The 17,483-nt window shown below is 39.4% G+C and overlaps 1 protein-coding gene and 1 long non-coding RNA gene across 6 annotated transcripts in view; one reads left to right on the top strand and one right to left on the bottom strand.

Moving 5' to 3' along the window:
- The window catches only part of IFT81 (intraflagellar transport 81), a 56,429-nt gene extending 48,574 nt beyond the window's left edge, over positions 1-7,855 (top strand). For all 5 annotated transcript variants that reach the window (XR_006170546.1, XR_006170548.1, XR_006170547.1 and 2 more), the window contains one exon: positions 1,389-7,855. The gene's annotated coding sequence lies outside the window, so the exon portion shown is untranslated. The remainder of the gene's footprint in view (positions 1-1,388) is intronic.
- A 2,482-nt stretch (positions 7,856-10,337) lies between these two features.
- LOC122165585 lies at positions 10,338-13,916 on the bottom strand. The gene is made up of 3 exons (XR_006170551.1): positions 13,799-13,916; positions 11,426-11,627; positions 10,338-10,647 (listed from the first exon to the last, which is right to left on the bottom strand). It is a non-coding gene; the product is annotated as an uncharacterized LOC122165585 (long non-coding RNA).
- Positions 13,917-17,483: the final 3,567 nt, after the last annotated feature.

Below are 17,483 nucleotides of genomic sequence, written 5' to 3' on the forward strand. Positions count from 1 at the left end.
ATTACATTATTGCTTACATACCAGGGGTCTATTTGGTGCCCCCACAGCTTGCAGGTGCTGTTCAAATAGATTGAAGTCTGTAATATCAGTCTTCAATTGCCAAAATCAGTACATAAAAGTTAAGCTGCAAGAATATTATTTACATAATTCAATATTTAGAAAGACTAACAACTGGATCAATATTGGAGTTGTAAAATAATAAATGTCTGTATTATTCTCATGTATTAAGTATTTGATGTCTAATAGCTTTTAAGAAAGGCACTCTAATAATACTATGTCTAATAATACATCTAGTACCTTTTATTTGATCCTTGGGGTCTGTTCTCCAAGGGCCATTCTAAGAACATGATACTCTTGGAGTAATTCAAATCAGTACTCTGTGTTTCTAGCATTTCTTTTCCAGTGGTCAGCACATAAATGTGGTGAGTTACATATGGCTTTAAATTTTCTTAACAACATATATGAGAACAAAAATAGGTATTTCAAATCCACTTGCTGATGATGTAATTAAATTTAAAATGTTAAGTGCAACAATTTGACTTTGATTTGGATTATCTGATTAACAGCACAGCTCTGATGACCATTAAATCCCCTTGAAAAATAAAGCCTTATCGATTCCAGGTACAAATAAAACTCACACCTTTCAAAACCTATCTGTGTTCAATCTGAGATGCACAGGATCCTTCAGAACTATCAGAAGGCCCTCACGCTAACAGCAGGGGTTTTTTTCCTCATTTCTGTGGCATATGTTATATCCAAAATCACAGTATAAAGAAATTTCATGCTCAGAATTGAAATCCTTTCTCACATTTAACTCAGCCAAAATTCCTGTGATGGCAGAATTAAATTCGGGTTTGTTCTCTATCGGCAAGGAAGCCACAATATGGAACAATTAACATTTTTTTACTCCAAACTACAAAAACTGTTACTTTCTCTGAACATTTATAATCATTTTAAAGTCATCTGTAGCTGTTCTATGTCCATTGCCTCCGCCCAGAATTCCTCAGGCATTTGTTAGGGTAACCCACATACGTTCTGATCTAGAAGAAATGAGTAATCATTTTTCTTGTGTAACGCAACAAGTTTTGCAGATGGGAAGTGACCTTCCCTTATAAACACTGACATGTTTGTAACATCTGAACTCACGCTGAGACTCCTCTTCCCATGAAAGACAAAAAAAAGGGACAGGAACCTCAGGGCCCAAGCAGGCTGCACTTCTGAAAATTAAATTCTAGGTGGCTCACACTGCCACTGGGGAGAAGACAGTTTCAGTGATTTGTGTGTCTTTGCCTTCACCAATATTTTTGTTTTCTTACAGTCTAAATATCCCACAAGGAAAAGATCTCACTGCAGATAACTCTTCTTTTTTTTTTCTTTTTTTTTTCCAGTTGAGTCATTTGGCTGGTTTATGTCTCCTGTGTAGAGGTGTAGTTTCACCAAATGCCTACTGCCTGCAGGAAGAACTCCCTCCGAACAGATTCTCTACCTGAGAATCAGGGAAGGAAATAAATCTGGAACTGGTGACATTTCGAGGACAAGGAAAACAACCGCTCGGAGAATTATCTGATTCAGTTGGTGTTTATTTTTACTTATATCCAGCAATCTGCTCCCCAACAGAAGATGCTTGTTTGCAGAAAAGAAGGCTGTCTCCTGTCTGGGCTGGCGCCTGGTCTGGAGAAAAGGTGGCACTAAGGACAAGAGGTATGCTTTAAGCATGTATTAGCTAACGCAGTAGGCTGCTGGGTGGGAATTGGATGTGCCATGTATAATAGCTAATTAAGGATAAATCCTACATTCCTTCCCGTCATGCTTCTCATCTACCACCATAAGCTAAATCTGCCTGGCACTCAGACGTGCACATTCCAAACTAAAGCATTCCACATGAGGAATTTTAGAATTGATTATTCATAAATAATGTGTGTAGAGAAGCCGTAAGGTATAGCTCAGCTAATTTACTTCACACACTCTTGCTGTCAAATTAGAATTTCACAATAAGTCTCTTGGAGAAACTTCTGCAGTCTGAGGATACTGTCATGAGGGTCTGAATAACTGCAGATTGCAAACTAGAGTGAAACAGATTGCATCAGAATGGTGAACAGGTTAAGAAGCAGAAAAGAGCTGTTACTTTTTGCTGCAACTGAATTGCTAAGAAACAAGTGAAAATGTAAAATCCATGCTTCCATCTGCCCAAGGCTCAACCCTTATTTCCAGGTTATTTCTACTACGGTGATTTTGTCTTGCAAAACTTTCACGTAAGGCATTAAATAATGTTGAGTCACTGATGTGCCAGCTGTGGTATCCAGTAGTTACTGAATATAAACCTGAGTCTTTGCTTTCTCCAAGTCTTTGCCTCGGTGATATCTTAAAACATAACAGCCTCTGCCTGTTGGCAATTTTTCTCATGGGGAGAGTGACAGAACATTTTGTGTTCTCTTATCTTCAATAGCAATGAAACAGGAGGAGCTCCACAATGCGAAACCAAATCTACTGCTATTAATACAACATCCCAGCCACAGAGAAGAGATTTGTTTATTTATCAAAGCTAGAGATGCCTCTCTCTGACCTTTCCAGAGCTTGTGTGCTTTAGCTGGGAATAGATTCCTAAGAACGGGATGCTCTTTTTAAAAATACACACTAAAAACTTAGCCCCCACTCCTGAAACAGAGCCAAGGCTGGAAACCCAATTATGTGAAATGCCCCATAATGTTGAGTATTCAGAATAAGTCTAACTAGGGCAATGGTCCATTGCACAGAGATCAGTCAGCCCACTCACCCTTCCTCCTGCCAATCAGTGACACATTAAGTGACTATAACCATACATGGGCCCACTTTCTGAGGCCTAACATCTGCCTGCAGCCCAAGAAACCCGTCAGTAGGGCTCTTATTTTTTTTTTCTTCCAGAATTTAAAAGTGTTTCAGACTGTACTGAACTGTATTTGTTTGTATTCTTCTGGAATTCGTTTTGAAGTGAAAAAAAAATCATTACATGCACAAATCAAAATGTAAGTTTTTTTTTTTTACCAGTTTGTTGTATTTACTGACCTGTCTGGACAGCCTAAGAGAATCTCTGCAATAGTTGAATCTTGCATATTGAAACTGGCTTATTTACCTGATAGATGCATAATCCACTTATCAAGCTGGTGCACCTCTAACTCTCAGGGTGATTCCAGTTTGGTCATCCGTGTTGGGCAATTTTAAATTAAAGTTCCCTAGCTGTCTGCTTGCCAGAAGCAGCAAGCAGCTGTCCTGCAACACAGTTGGCAAAAATGAATGCAACTGGCTTCTCAGCCATCTAGTTCTCACTGAAACCACCACTGATTTTGGTACCTGCTCCTTAACAGGCTGTTAAGGAAATATCAAAGAGGCCTGAGCACAAGAACTGGGAGCAGGGAAAGAATTGGCCTTATGTGTACTGATTCCAAAGCAATAGTCATGTTACATAAAGGGAAAACAATACTTATGCCACCTCCTTCTCCTCCAACAGTTACAACAGAAGGCAGCATACCTTCCTTCATAGGAGGATCCAGTCTTATCTGACAGCTGTGCTCTAAGCGTGCCTGCTTAAGTGGGCCCTTCCAAGACATGCCTGTAGCTGGCTATCTGAGATCTCACAGACTGGGCTCATGGCACTGCAGTTGGTTCCCCTCTCCTGCCTGCCCTTGGTTGCATGAGCACCAGCTCTCCATGCAGCAGAATTGCAAGGCACGTCACAGAGCTGTTCACCTTAGAGTAATACCAAAAAAAGAAATCAGACTGCCTCGTTAAGCATTCAGTTCACTGTGACTAACATGTCTGTCAGATGCACTGGTAAAATTGCTTGTGGGCCTCAGCACAGAACACTGCCTTTTTTTTGAAGCTGTTGTTTTTGCTAAGTAACTTCCAACTGCCTGTACCCATAAAATGGTGGAAAATAAAGGGACTGAAAGCAGCATGAAGGTGTGTAAGTAGGAGCACAGCTGCACCTTTTGGCAGAAGTACCAGATGTTGGGGATGAGAAAGTGCCCTGTTGAACTGTGTCTTATGTCCAAGTCTTGTTTTAATTATCATGCTACTTGCTGTTGTCTAGGTATTGCATATAGGGTCCTGTGATTTGACTAAGCCGATCACCTGTAGAATTAGAAATAAACTCCAAGAGTCCAAAATTACTATTTACTCTCTGTAAGCAACCACTGGGCAATATTATCTATAAATAAAATCTCCCAAATATTACTCTGAACCACGTAGCAGCTTGGAAGGCCAAAAAACTGTCTTTCATTACTTCTTCACACTTTTGAAGGAATTGGTTTAGCAGTGATGCATCCCCTCATGCTCTGACCAACTTCACACTTCATTTTTTATCCAAATCTAAGTAACAGGCTTTGGGGACCTTGTCTGTATTCCTTCCTACTCAAGTCTGTTCCCATCTGCCTGATCCCCTCAGTGACTTCACAATACTTCTTTTGTGTCACCAGAACTACTGTTGCCTCCCAGTCAAACTTCCCACACTGGTCTCTAAAACTGCACTCCCTGCTTTTGCATGTTCAGTTTCTGTATCTGCAAGCGCATGAATAAGGGCTTGTTTGAGGACACAGAATTTAGTATGGCCATTTTACAATTTGGGTTCAGGCTGAGCTCAGTGTCTACGGAAAATTGCCAAAAAGCTTCTGATCCCGGTAATTAGGGGACAGGCATGTGAGGAACCTGTGGAAAGAGGTCCCTCACCCTGCCTGACTCACAGCTGGAGTTTCTCGCTGGCAGTTGAGACGGGTGATGTGAGAGGTTAGTCAAGAGTGGGGGCAGATTCCAGTGGGGTTTCACCAGCCAAATTCCTATCTAGCAAAAGGTTGCTACAGCAACTCTGAGCCACCCGAGATACAGAAATTATTGTAATGGCTGCTGAAATGCCTCGCTACTGCTCTGAGACAGGATAAGGAAAACCCCTCCTTTTGATATGGGATGGTTACCCACTGCCACGCTTTTATGTCAGCTCTGTACAAGCGCCAGGTTTCCTGAACTTGCTTGGGAGCCAGGGTTACCTTTCAGTCCAAAGCAAGCCACCATTACTGGTGTATGTAATGCAAACATTGAAATAATAAACCTAAACACTGAACAACAAGCCAATACTTTTTTTTTTTCCCATGGAGAGAATAAAATAGTAAACAAATCATATGATAACATCCTATGGAATGGGCTGACCAGAATATAGAAACCTGCACATAGCCAAATTGTGTATTTTCCTGACTAGAGTTTCTGGTTTTCAAAATTCACATAGATACAAAAAGAAACAAACAAAACAAAAATGGGACAAAAGCCCTCACAGCTTCCCAGCGACTCTCCAGCCATTTTTTGGCCGCCTCCAGCCTGAGCATGTTTTCCTCTGGCATTTGGCCCACTCACAGGTCATTCAGTCCACTGGACTATGTCATAAATACCAGACAGAGACGATGCTTTGGACAGAATGGGAAAGCTTGTGACCTAAACAGGACCTGAATTTAGAATGGGGTGGACTGAGGATAACAGAGACGTAGCACCAGCATTATCAGCATACTCTCTATGTGAAAAAAACTTTCTCATAGTTTCTCCCATTTACCTCCCTGTTGCTTCAGAGCAACTCAGTTTACTCTAGAAGCCAACAATGAAAACAGCAGAAACTCTGTTATCTGAAATAGTAGCTGTTTTTAGCTGAAATAACTGGCTTTTAAAATTATGGTGATAATTTCACTAAGACATCAGTTCATACCTCAGTGTTGCATTTTGGTCACAAAAAAAAAAGACCAAGTCATTGTGGGCGCAGATACACTAAAATTGATATGGTTGCGTCCTGGCTGAATTTGGCCCAGCATGCCTAGAACATGCTCTGGGATTATTCAGTTCAAAATACCACACTAATCCAATCTCCTAAAGCTGCCAAATGTTGTAATGTTTGGTATCAGCATGTGGCATTTTATGGTTTTTGATACAAGCTCGGTCTCTTGTTAACAGAGAATTTCTTAGGTTTCTTACCTTTTGCCAGGTCTGCGAGCTCTTGGGCTGACCCTGAAAAGCCTGGGAACGAACTGTGCTTCCCTGTGTCCAAACACCCTGAGCGAGTCATTGTCTACTGAGAAACTGGTTCTCAGAGCTCAAGAAAAGCATATCATTTTTAAAACAAAACATTTGTTAACTAAGGATTTCCTGGATTTTTCTGCTTTCTTATTTATACTATGATCTAGACACTGTGAAACCACTGTTTAACTTCCAGTATTATTTATGGAAGCCAGCCCATTGATGTTTCCAGATCTTAGAGAGAACTTCCAATTTGCAGTTTCAGTACCAGGTGCATAATCCTGACTTTAATTAATAAACTAAAAAATAATATAGTGCAAGTACTTAACTCTCTCATGCTTTGTCTCACTATCCATGGGCAGGGCATCTTCTATAGGCTCCTGAATCCTGAAAGCTCTGCTTCGGTGACAATTCAGGACCTGTGGTTTCCAACCTTTTCAGTGCAGGAGGGGTAAATATTAGTTTGGGAGCACTCCTGTTGCACACAGAAAGACAAAATGCTTGAACACATGAACAGATTTTAGGAAACAAACGTAGCACATTAACACTTCTGACTAAAATTCTTCACTTCGCAACTGAAAGAAGGAGGTAAGGAATGATGATTTAGCAGACTGGGTCCAACTTCTGTGCTGTCAATGTGGCTACTCTGGTTTATAACTGTGGTGAAAAAAATCACTTTAAAGTATAACCCTCTCTGGATGCACCTGGGTTTGCATGCTGTTTGCATGCATTCTGTGCTACACATCACAGCTGCATAAACAAAGTGGTTTGTAAATATTAGCAAATTTGAAATGAGCATCTTAAATTTAGTTTGCTTGAGTAGAAATGACCATGCATATAGCACAAGGCAGCACAGAATCAGGTCAGTGAAGTTCATGTGACCCCCATCTAAGCAAGATATATTGGTTGCCCAATAGGGCCATTAACAAACAGCAGGGGAGAGAGTGCAGTAGTAGTAAATAGCTTATTTAAAGCTCTGCTCAGGTGCTCCTTTACCTTACAGTCCTCCTGTCTGCCACTCATCAGAGGACTGTTTGTGCATTGTTGCACAGACTTCATCACGCCATCAGTTACAGCTGCCCCAAGGACTTCTACGATGACAGATAAAGGTTGCAATGTGCTGATGACCCGTGAGGATGTTAGTGGGATGGAATATTGTGACTTTCAAATGCCTTTTTGAAAACCTGGGGAAATATATCCCTGAAGTCTTTATTTAAGAGAGAAAATATTAAGTCTACAAAATGCTTGAAACACTTGCTGAAATTAGAAAAACTTGGATTAGAAAAAGCAGCCCGGAATCACGTAATTAAGGATTGCATTGGGGCATAAACATGGAAAGGCAGCCTTTACTCTGGCATTTTCCAACTTCGGTGTGCTTGCAAGTTATTCATATTTTGGCAAAGATGCTGGATACATAAAATGTATATATTATATATAGAACTGCATTTATCTCTGCTGTATTTTCTGCCTTACAAATACACTTTTCCTGGTTCCATGTCAGAACCTACAACATTAACATATTCAGATGCCAGTTGCTGGATTTAATTGTTTCTTGATAATCCAGAGGCTGAGCCTGGACTTGCTCAGCCTCTCCATACTTCAGTCTTATCTAGCACTTTTTCTAAGCCACCCAGATAAATTATCTCAGTGTCCTGAGGTAAAGTGATTCTCTTGTCCACGGGGTCTGGATTGCTCCAATTTCTTTCTTTATTTATTCTGCTTCATCTGCCAGACAGTTCTGAGCTCAAGCATTAGGAGTGATGAACAGGAAAAGCTTTCTCTTTCTCTGATTTAATTTAAAAAAATGTATCATGCTGTACCAAGAATTTCCAAATAAAAGAAGCGGTTTTAAAACATTTCTTTAGTAAGAGTGTGGACAACAATCCAAATAAAGAAAGACCAACGCGTGAATCTGAAAAGAATCCTCAGGTAGAATTAGAAAAACGGAATAAAATGTGGAGAAGGAGACCCACTAATTCACCTTCTTGCAAAACACATACATAAGAATGTGGCGTATTCATTTGCACTTGAACAGATTATTTAGTTCTCCAGAAGGAATCAAAAAGTTTCCCATGTTTTTTTCCTGGATAATTTTTGAAGAATCCTTTGAGTTATTAAGTTATTATAGAAGCAAAAGCACCATATTTAACTTTTATTGCATTCAAATTCTGAGTTATGCTACTGATGAAAAGATTCATTTTCACTCATGTCCTCTTTCTGTAATATATCCTCCAACAGCAGCAGAACACTGCTCTTTGTTGCTCCGTTGCTGTTCATGATGTCAAAGCACTGTAAGTGGAAGTAAGTTTCACAATGTATTGTGCAGAAACTTCAGTTCCATTAAATTCGGTGAAAACTGAGGCACAGAGATTCAGGAACTGTGAAATCTGAGAGAAGAGCACAGAACCTTCAGTTTTCATATACACATCCACTCCTTCTACTTCTTCCTTCTTTCCAGCAAATGCACTCTTTCAAAAAATAAAGGCAGGCAATGTAGTAAGCAACCTCTGACATGGTTAGAGAACTAATGTGCACTCAGACCACAGCAGATTTAAATTAAAGATGCCAAGAACACCGAACACGTTAGTATCAGGAAATCCTGATTGCCTCCATTGAGAGGTCAATGAAAGACAATTGTGTACATTTGCTGTTTGTTACTCAAATGTCACTTCCTTATGACAGTGTGCATTACCTAATCTGCAAAGGTCAACGAATTACTCCTTAGTTCCTTGCAAATGACTGTGCAATGAACTTTGCCATTTTTAATGCATATTTCTGAGGAAAAAAGCTAGTGCTACAGGTTTGAGGCTCACAAAGCCTCTAAATCTGAAGCACATTTCATGACAATATATTTGTAGCACTACCCATAGAGCTTCGTAACTACCAGACCTAAGCAGAGACTCCCTTAGAACTGACTCACAGTTTGCACAGGAGCTAGCACACACTAAGCATGTAAGGAGTCCAGTTGTTGATTATTGAATCCTTATGCAGTATAAATACAATTAGTCAGTACATTGATCATCAAAGAGATTTGGGAAAACTGAGATATTACCATCTAAGAGTTAATAGCAGCTTTGGTGAACAACTCACTGCATTGTCAGTTTGCTCACTTAAAAAAAAGAGGACCTAATGGGGGACTATTGCAGATCAACAGCTTATCAAAACTGCATAAATGCACACAGACTGGTAGGGATGAACACAGTGCTGATCGTGTACGTAGCTGCTGACTTCTCTTTTCACCCATGCGGGGCTCCTCTGCAATCAGTTTGTATGGATACTTAGCACAGTTTACAGGTCCGAACCACTGTGGATAGTTTCCATAGTACTAGAAATCTCCATGCTGAACTGGGACAGCAGGGTTTAACTTAGCAGGTAGTGGAATGCACAAGCACAGCACAGAGACAAGACTGGGGAATTAGGCTGCTGGCAAGTAGCAGCTGAAAGCTGATTGAACACAACAGATTGGGCTTTCATACTGGACAGATAGGCAGCAGCTATTTAAATGGAGCATTAACAGTTTTGCTCTTAATTATTTCCAAACCTTCCAGCTAATACAGACTCAGTATGACATGTATCTCAGCCTCGTTTATTTTCTGTTTCTGTGTGAGTCGAGTTAAAGCTGAATGGTTTGTTGAAAAATTCTGTCTGTTGAAAACCATTTTCTTTTAAGTGCTGGTCTTCTTTCTTCAAGCAGTTCTCATGTAAGTAACTGAATACATACCTCACAAAAATGTTTGCTTTCTCCATTCCAAGTGGAATTTCTTCTGAAATGATACTGCCTTGCAAGCCAACAAATGCTCATCATTCTGACCCAGCGGCAGGTGGAAGGCCAGTAAAGTCCAGAGTTAAAGGGGAAACATCATACCTTCAGAAAAGGGAAATTCGTATCCACGCAGTCATACACCATTCACTTTTTGGTCTGAGATGACCTAAGACTTTGGCATTTCTATGTACAGTACAGTTTTTCCAGAAGTTCTTAAAAGCACATCAGTTACAAATTTTCTCTCAGATATGCGTACAGTTAAACTAGTGAAAGCCACAATGGCTAGTTTATACCTCAAAGAATAAACTGAAATAACTTAATAAAACTTTACTAACAAAGATGTCAAACCTATCTTAAATATCTCTGAAATAAGAGAATGACCTTCCAAAATTATGTAGCTGCTTCCAAAACTGAGCATTTGAGCCCTGTTTTCGCACTTGTAATTTCTATACATCCTCCATTATATTGTATTTCAATAAAGACTGGAAATCCTCATCAATACTGATTTGATATGGATCCAGGGTACACATACAATAGCTCTTGTGACAAGTGGGACAGAATGTACCATTTGACATTTATTCAGCCTGAGAGAGGACAACACATGAAGGTTACAGTAGTCTAAAGTTTAAAAGGTTCATGTAGACAACATGAAATAGAGTGGAACAGAACGGAATGGAATGGTTTGGTTGGGAAGGAACTTCAGTGATCATGGAGTCCAACTGCCTCACCTCTTCAGAGCTAACCATGATTCCATGTTTTCTTAGGGATGATGAGTAGCCACAGGTTTTGACAGGGCAGGATTTCCACGAGTTCTTGTACAGCAAATATGAGTTAGCAGCTCTGCTGATCCCTTCCTACAGCTGTCATAAACAGATCCTCCATAAATACAAGCCAGAAACTATTCACATCTGTACCATTCTCAGTTCGATTTTCATTTGTCTTTCTTCTTGGTCTTTTTTGGCATGTTTCAAATGTGAAAACTCTTAGATGTGAAAGATAATCAAATTAACGCTAGGAAACGGTACGTGAACTCAGCATATTGCCCCAAGGCTTAGGCCTGAAGGAATTTCAGCTGTGCAGAGATCCAGTGCGATAAGAGAATACAGAAATATAAAGAACATATTGATGTAGCTAACTATGAAAACAGACAGGCATTATTGAATTGATAAGTAGGAGGGGGTAGCGGTGCTTGTAAAACAACATGATTTGTAACGATAGTGATTCACACTCCTTTTGCACAGATATAAAGAGCTACAGAAGCATTGTTCTAATTTAGTGCTGCCATAAACTCCCCAGCTGAAAGCAGCACCAACCAGTACAGGTGAGCCAATGTGGGACAGCAGCAAGGCTTGCTCTGCTCTTTCAGTGACTGCTACAGAAGTTCTGCCACACCTGCATTATTCCTGGAGTACCTTATCCTCCCCCTCCACTTTCTGCATGGATGACTGAAGCTACAGCCTGGCCCTAATTTTGCAGCTAGTCTCAACAAGTACAGTTAACAGTCCAAAGCATTCCTGGCACAGGGGAGCAGACACGAGCAAGCCTTTTAGCAATTGATATCCAAGAACATCAGACAGAATATATTTTCCAATTATGGATTCCTTATGTAGTTATAAATTCTGATAGTTTGTACTGTACCTTCCGTTCCAGCTGTGGATGTGATGATTCTTGAATCTGCAGTCAGAACAAGGTAGGACAATGTCTGTAACGGTTTTGCTTTCTGTCTGCAGAGTCTGGAAAAGGAAATATATTTTTTCCACAGTGGAGCAAGTTTTAATCCAAGCTTCATTTTACTACTCCATTGAAGACAACATACTGTATGTTTTTCACATTTTCTGTCCTGTAAATAAGGAAATTAGATTATTTAATTTTTAATTTCATTTAATCATCCTCTCATACCTCACATTTACCTGTTTGCATATCACTGTAGTATCTGTGGATGCAGCAGCTAAATGTCATTGTTTTTATTGTACAAATAGGGCACTCAGAAACAAAATGCTTATCCAAGAGGCCAGTGGCAGAGGTAGAAATATAACTGTGGGTTAATGTTCAGTAACAAAAAAAAAGAATGTTCATCTACAATGCTCTTGGCTTTAAAATATTATTTTGCCTGGTTCAAAGACACTGTATTATGTCTCCACATGGCTTTTTCTTAGAGCTGTACAGCTGCAGTACTAGTGTTCTGAAATGTCCCAACTGAATTTCAAATGAATATCAGAAATAGGCAAGGATATACATGATACATGCAGAATATGTATCTAGGGAAATCACAGAAGATCTAGTTTCCACTAGTTGGTTATACATAAATTATTTAGGCAATCTTCGTAAGCCTGTTGATTAGCTGGAGGCAGATATCTATTTTAGGTGTTCTTAGGGTCAGGATTAACTCAAAACTTGGATGGCATTGTCCGTAAAACAGCTAGAGACATTTCAGCAATCTCATTCAGAAATGAGGCGTGCTCCTTTATCACTTTTAAATATGTATTTTCTAGCTTTCCCTAATGAAGAGGATGACATTTTTTGAAATGATGTGTTAAATGTCTTACAAAGCTATATTAGAAACTATTTAGGTGACTGGAGAAAGAACAGGACTGAGAGCCAGGAGACTATTTCTATTTCTAGTTCTGCCATAAATTTTGTGACTTTGAACCTCAGCTCCCGCTTCTGTGAAATGGGGATGATAATATTTACTGTTCTCTCAGGAGGTTGTGTAACGCGGTTTTCATGATGGTCTCTGAAACGTCTGAGATCTTTGATTACAATGTTCAAAGGAAAGCAATTAATAAGATAATAACAATCAGAGTATCAGCATGATTATTGATGATAAAAATAATGTTTGATAATGTTATGGGTATTAAATTATAAGCTTGATAGCATGGCTCTCAAAAAAAAAAAGCCCAACCTGTTCATATCAGGAAGATCGTTGTAACACACTTCTAGGAACAAGAATGCTGCCAGCATAGTTGCAACATGAGTGGAAAAGAATCTGTGAAGCTCTCTGTCTGAGCAATTGTAGGAGGCAGAAATGAATATCTTTTCAATAATGCTTTGTGACACAGGAGCAGAAGCAGCTTTAGAGCTTAACAGTATTTTTAAAATATGACTCAGGAGAGGTTTTCTTTTTCTAACTGAGCTGGGGGAAAAAAATAACACCATAAAAACTACCCAAGAGTCAAACAATCTTTTAGAAACCTGGAACCTTTAAATAAAACAAGTATTGTAGGTCAGGATAATTTGAATTTGCATATAACACCATTGACAAAGACAGAAGAGATCTATGCATAATGAACAGAGAAAAACAGATCTGATATGTTGGAAAACTTGAGTTCTGAGAGATTAATGAATTGCCCGTTCCACAACATACCATCCTTTTGAAATACCTATATAGATTGTATTGAATGGCAGAAATAAGAAACACGAAAGATCAACACAGCAGAAATTCCACTAAAGAAAACGTATTCAGATTTGGTTAGTCACAGTAACAGAAAATGAAAGCAGTTCTACAGCTTCTCTTTTCTTCCCACGTTAGGAAGCTGATGTAGAGACCTTAACAAAGGTAGAGGAAGGTGACAGATGCAATGCAATTGCATCCATTACTCCTACCACAGAAGCAGTGCCTTTTTAAAAACAAAGCCTACCTCCTTTCTGATGGTTTCACTGCTAATCCAAACAGGATCATCTGGTTTCAATCTCTGATTTTGCCTTAGGTTATAGGGGACAAAAAAGATCAACGTAAAATTTGAAGTTATCATGTAACTAATAAAAGGGCTTCTTTGACAGTATAGGAGAATGAAAATTAAAGTGTGTTACTTTGGTATTTTAGTAGTAACTTTTAATGAGTTTGGATTAAATCTTCAACACGGAACACAGAAAGGTGCTTCAGCTCGTGTCATATCAGAAAAAGTCACAAGTCTAAATAAGTCATGTGCCATTTGTCTGAAACAATGGCTGAAAATCAGGCAATCTCCATGACTATGGAAAGCTTTCCAATCTCACATTATTGCTACTCACCTGCATGGAAAGCATAAGGATGTCATCCTTTCAATTTTGAAAAGCCATACGAATAATTGCTGTTCAGAAAATATATGAAATGATGGCTATGCATTGCATGGGGGAACTCTTCATGGTACAGTACTAAAAAACAAAACCAAAAACAACAACAACATATATTGTTTATACCACTGTGATTATAGTTGCTGATATGGTCAATAAATACAAAAAAAAAAAAAGTTTTAAAAATAAGTAATTCAGATCACTTCAGCATAAGACTCTTATTAGACAAGGTTGGGGTAAACAAAGTGAAAAGACAAACCACTGGCATCAGTGAGCAATGTTCTGGTTGTCGTTGCTGCTCACAGACTAATACAAGCATCATTATGAACTGATAGGAACATATGAGAAGTGTTAAACTGTGTACTTTTCAGGCATCCTTGCATCCTTCTTTCCTTCATGCTTCCTATCGCAGGCAGGAGCATACAAAAAAACTGTGGATGAGTAATTTCCATTCTCTTTTCCTTTCAGTGTTCAAGACTGGTTCTGTCACCATAAATATCTATGAAGCAGGAAAGGAATTTGAATTTATAGTGCCCCTAGAGTCAGATACAATGGCACTATTAATCTACAGTAATTACTGCCCTACCTTGTAGCTGGTAGTTTCTAGGACTTGTCATTTGCCTGCTGAGCACCAGACTAACTCTCTTATAGTGTTTAGTATAGAGACAGTGCGCACTACGTGTTCAGCAGAGTGCAAGGTAAGCTCTGAATGCCACAGTCATGTTTCTAATGTATTCAAGAATCACCAAAAGAAAACCATCCAAAGTAACTGTCTCAAGTATTAACACTCTGAGAACTGGGGCTGTGTGGTGCGTTTGTGTGTCCAACTTGGGGTGCTGTTCACCTGAATGCCAGAGACTGCTGACTGCTGGCTTCAAAACCAAAGCAACCTCTTTGCTCTGGAAGCGTGGCCCGAGCCCTGTAGCAAAATAATGCAGCTTTTATTGCCTACAGATAATATGCAGCATGACCACAACAGTTAGCCATCAACTCGTTACAGACATAAAATACAGGTCAATTTTGTAACACCTTCCTAACAACAAACTCTACCTTTTCATCAGTATTGTGGCTGACCCTGTGCATCCTTACAAGCTTGGCAGTATCCTGAGCCACTTCTACAGATAGTAAAACCGAGATCCAGAAGCTCACAAGGGATATTTATAAAGGAAAAAAAAAAAAAAAAAGAAGAAAAAAAAGGCAGCTAGCTGCCAAATTAATTAGAATTAGACTTTAATTAGATGGAAAATTCAGGTCAGGATGAGAACATAATTCAAATCTCGTGGGCACCAACCAGTGCTTTGTTTCTAAAGTTGTTGTGCATTTTCAAGATAGCAGTGAAGCTGATTTCCCTTTAAGAGAAATGACTTGGCCATCAAATAAGGATAAAATTATTTTTTCAGATATGCATGATGGATCTTGGTTCTGATAAAAATGTTGCTCTCTCCCATACTTCTAGATCCCCTGTTGAGGTCAGTATTGGGATAGGGAGATTTTTCCAAACAGGGAAATGGAGATGATTGTGGCAAACAATCTAACAGAGTCTTCAGTGATAAACGAAATAACTATCAATAGGACAAAGAAATAAGAGAAGAAATCTACCAAGCCAAACTGCCATCTCTTATTGTCACTGAGACCAGAATCTGGCTCACCATCTCTTTTGCACTACCAAGGCAGCGCGCAGCTGTTCTGTGCAGGAACAGGAATCCATTTGTAGCAATCTCCCAGCAGCAACACTATCCTTTGTGTGCACGGTCTCTTGGCCTCTGTGGTGGACAAATTCTACCTGCTGCTGGTACAGGAACATGTATTTCCTAAGAAGAAAAGTTGATAAAGGATGAATTCAGATTATCTTAATTACCAACGTTTGAACTCACATTTAACCACTGATTTTTCTACTGGGTTTCTGTAACTGTTTCATCCCAGTATTTTTTGCATTTTGCTGTTTAAGCTATAAGCTTCTTAAAGAGAGACATAATACCATGAAATCAAAGAGCAAGCTGACTGGGGGGAAAAAAAAAAAGACAGTTACTATATTTAAACTGCATTATCCTATCACAGAACTGCAGTTTTTAAATCTTTCCATTTTAATGCAGCATTTTTGCAGCATTTTAATGTGTTTTAGTAATTTAAAGTGGCTAAAATATTTTAACAGCCACAATTTAAGAGGAATAAAATAGTAGAGCAGGAGGAATAACGAATGCCCCCATTTTTCACTGTGTGTTTGAAATCAGCTGAGGTAATGAGCACAGTGAGTTTGGTGGTCCCAACCAAAGTCTCATCAGGCGCTTTGCCAGTCTGCAAAAACCATCACCTAATTTGGCACAGTTAAGCAGTATAACCTTGTCTGTGCTCACTGAAGGAGATCCAGGCCTGAAACAGGAGGGGTACTGCTGCCCATGGTCAGCACCCAGTGTATTGCCACAACCGAGCACCACTTTGTGTGGCCTTCCATGCTGCATTTAACTCCAAAAAAAAAAATTCATCTTTGAAACTTGAGCTGCAAAACAGATCTTTTGTGTACAGCGAGAGTCAATCCATGTGACGACCAGTAACTCTACAGGGCATCTGCTTTGCAGCAGTGTGGATGAGTTAATGTTACTGCAGTTTGAAGGAAGGCATCCTGCAGTCCTCTCTCAGGCCAAATTCCCATTTACTTCAATTAGTAAGCATTACAGGAACAGTTTTAATGCTGCTGCCTGATGTGTTGGCTTCTTCTTCTAATATATCACAGTGAAAAAGATAGCAGGCCAAATGCATGAATGGTATACTTCCATTATGTGAATGGAATTTCATCAAGGCTAAAGCTAGTCCATTTTGTTGTGCCTCTTTCCAAGGTAACGCTCTGCAAACAAACTGCAACTTTACTTCATAGCAGCAAAATAAATCAGTTTCCTTTCTCCTTAGAGATGGAGAATGTAGAGCTATGTGCACCTCCTGGAATACCAGCCTGGAAGCTTTCACGGGCTTGCACAGCTCAGACAGAGCTGAGTTGCCTTCATTTTGATTTGGGTCAGGATAACCATCTTTTTCAAGATACAAGACAAATTGCTTAGGAAACTTTCTGAATTCCTGGATAATGGTGGGAAATTACACTTTTCAATTCACAAACCTAAGTTCCTATTATGTGAAATGATGCCAGAATGATCAGGTACTGATTCCAATGCATCAGTTTTGCACAGGAAAGTGACTGTAAAGGAAATTCTGCTCTGGAGGAGAAACACCTGTAGAGCAGTCTTCAGTTCAGCCATTCTCCCAAAGTTCACTGAGCTGTAACAGCATTCAGTGGCAGAACTGTACTACTATGTTTTTTTCAATTTATTTGAGTCTATGTTCAAAAGATACAAAAAAATGGGAAGAATTAAATCCTCCGTTCTCAGTGGATGAGAGAGAAACAAGGAAAGAGGAGTTGTCAAGCTGTAGCAGAAACAGTGAATCCTAGAGAATGCCGAGAGTTCACCAAGATTAGGTAGAATGCAAACTCTACTTTCCTAGCAACATTTCTGCCTGTTAACCAATTGGACTACTTTTTTTTTTATATACTGCCAACCTCTAATTGCACATGCCATGGTTCTGGTATGCCTAAATACTTTCCCGTAAGCCTTTTTGGAAACAAGCTCAAAAAGGAAACCAATAATGACATACA

This window comes from Centrocercus urophasianus, unplaced genomic scaffold (assembly GCF_019232065.1).
Source record: "Centrocercus urophasianus isolate 14NV4802_14NV808 unplaced genomic scaffold, USGS_Curo_1.0 seq_30, whole genome shotgun sequence".
NCBI classification, from domain to species: Eukaryota; Metazoa; Chordata; class Aves; order Galliformes; family Phasianidae; genus Centrocercus; species Centrocercus urophasianus.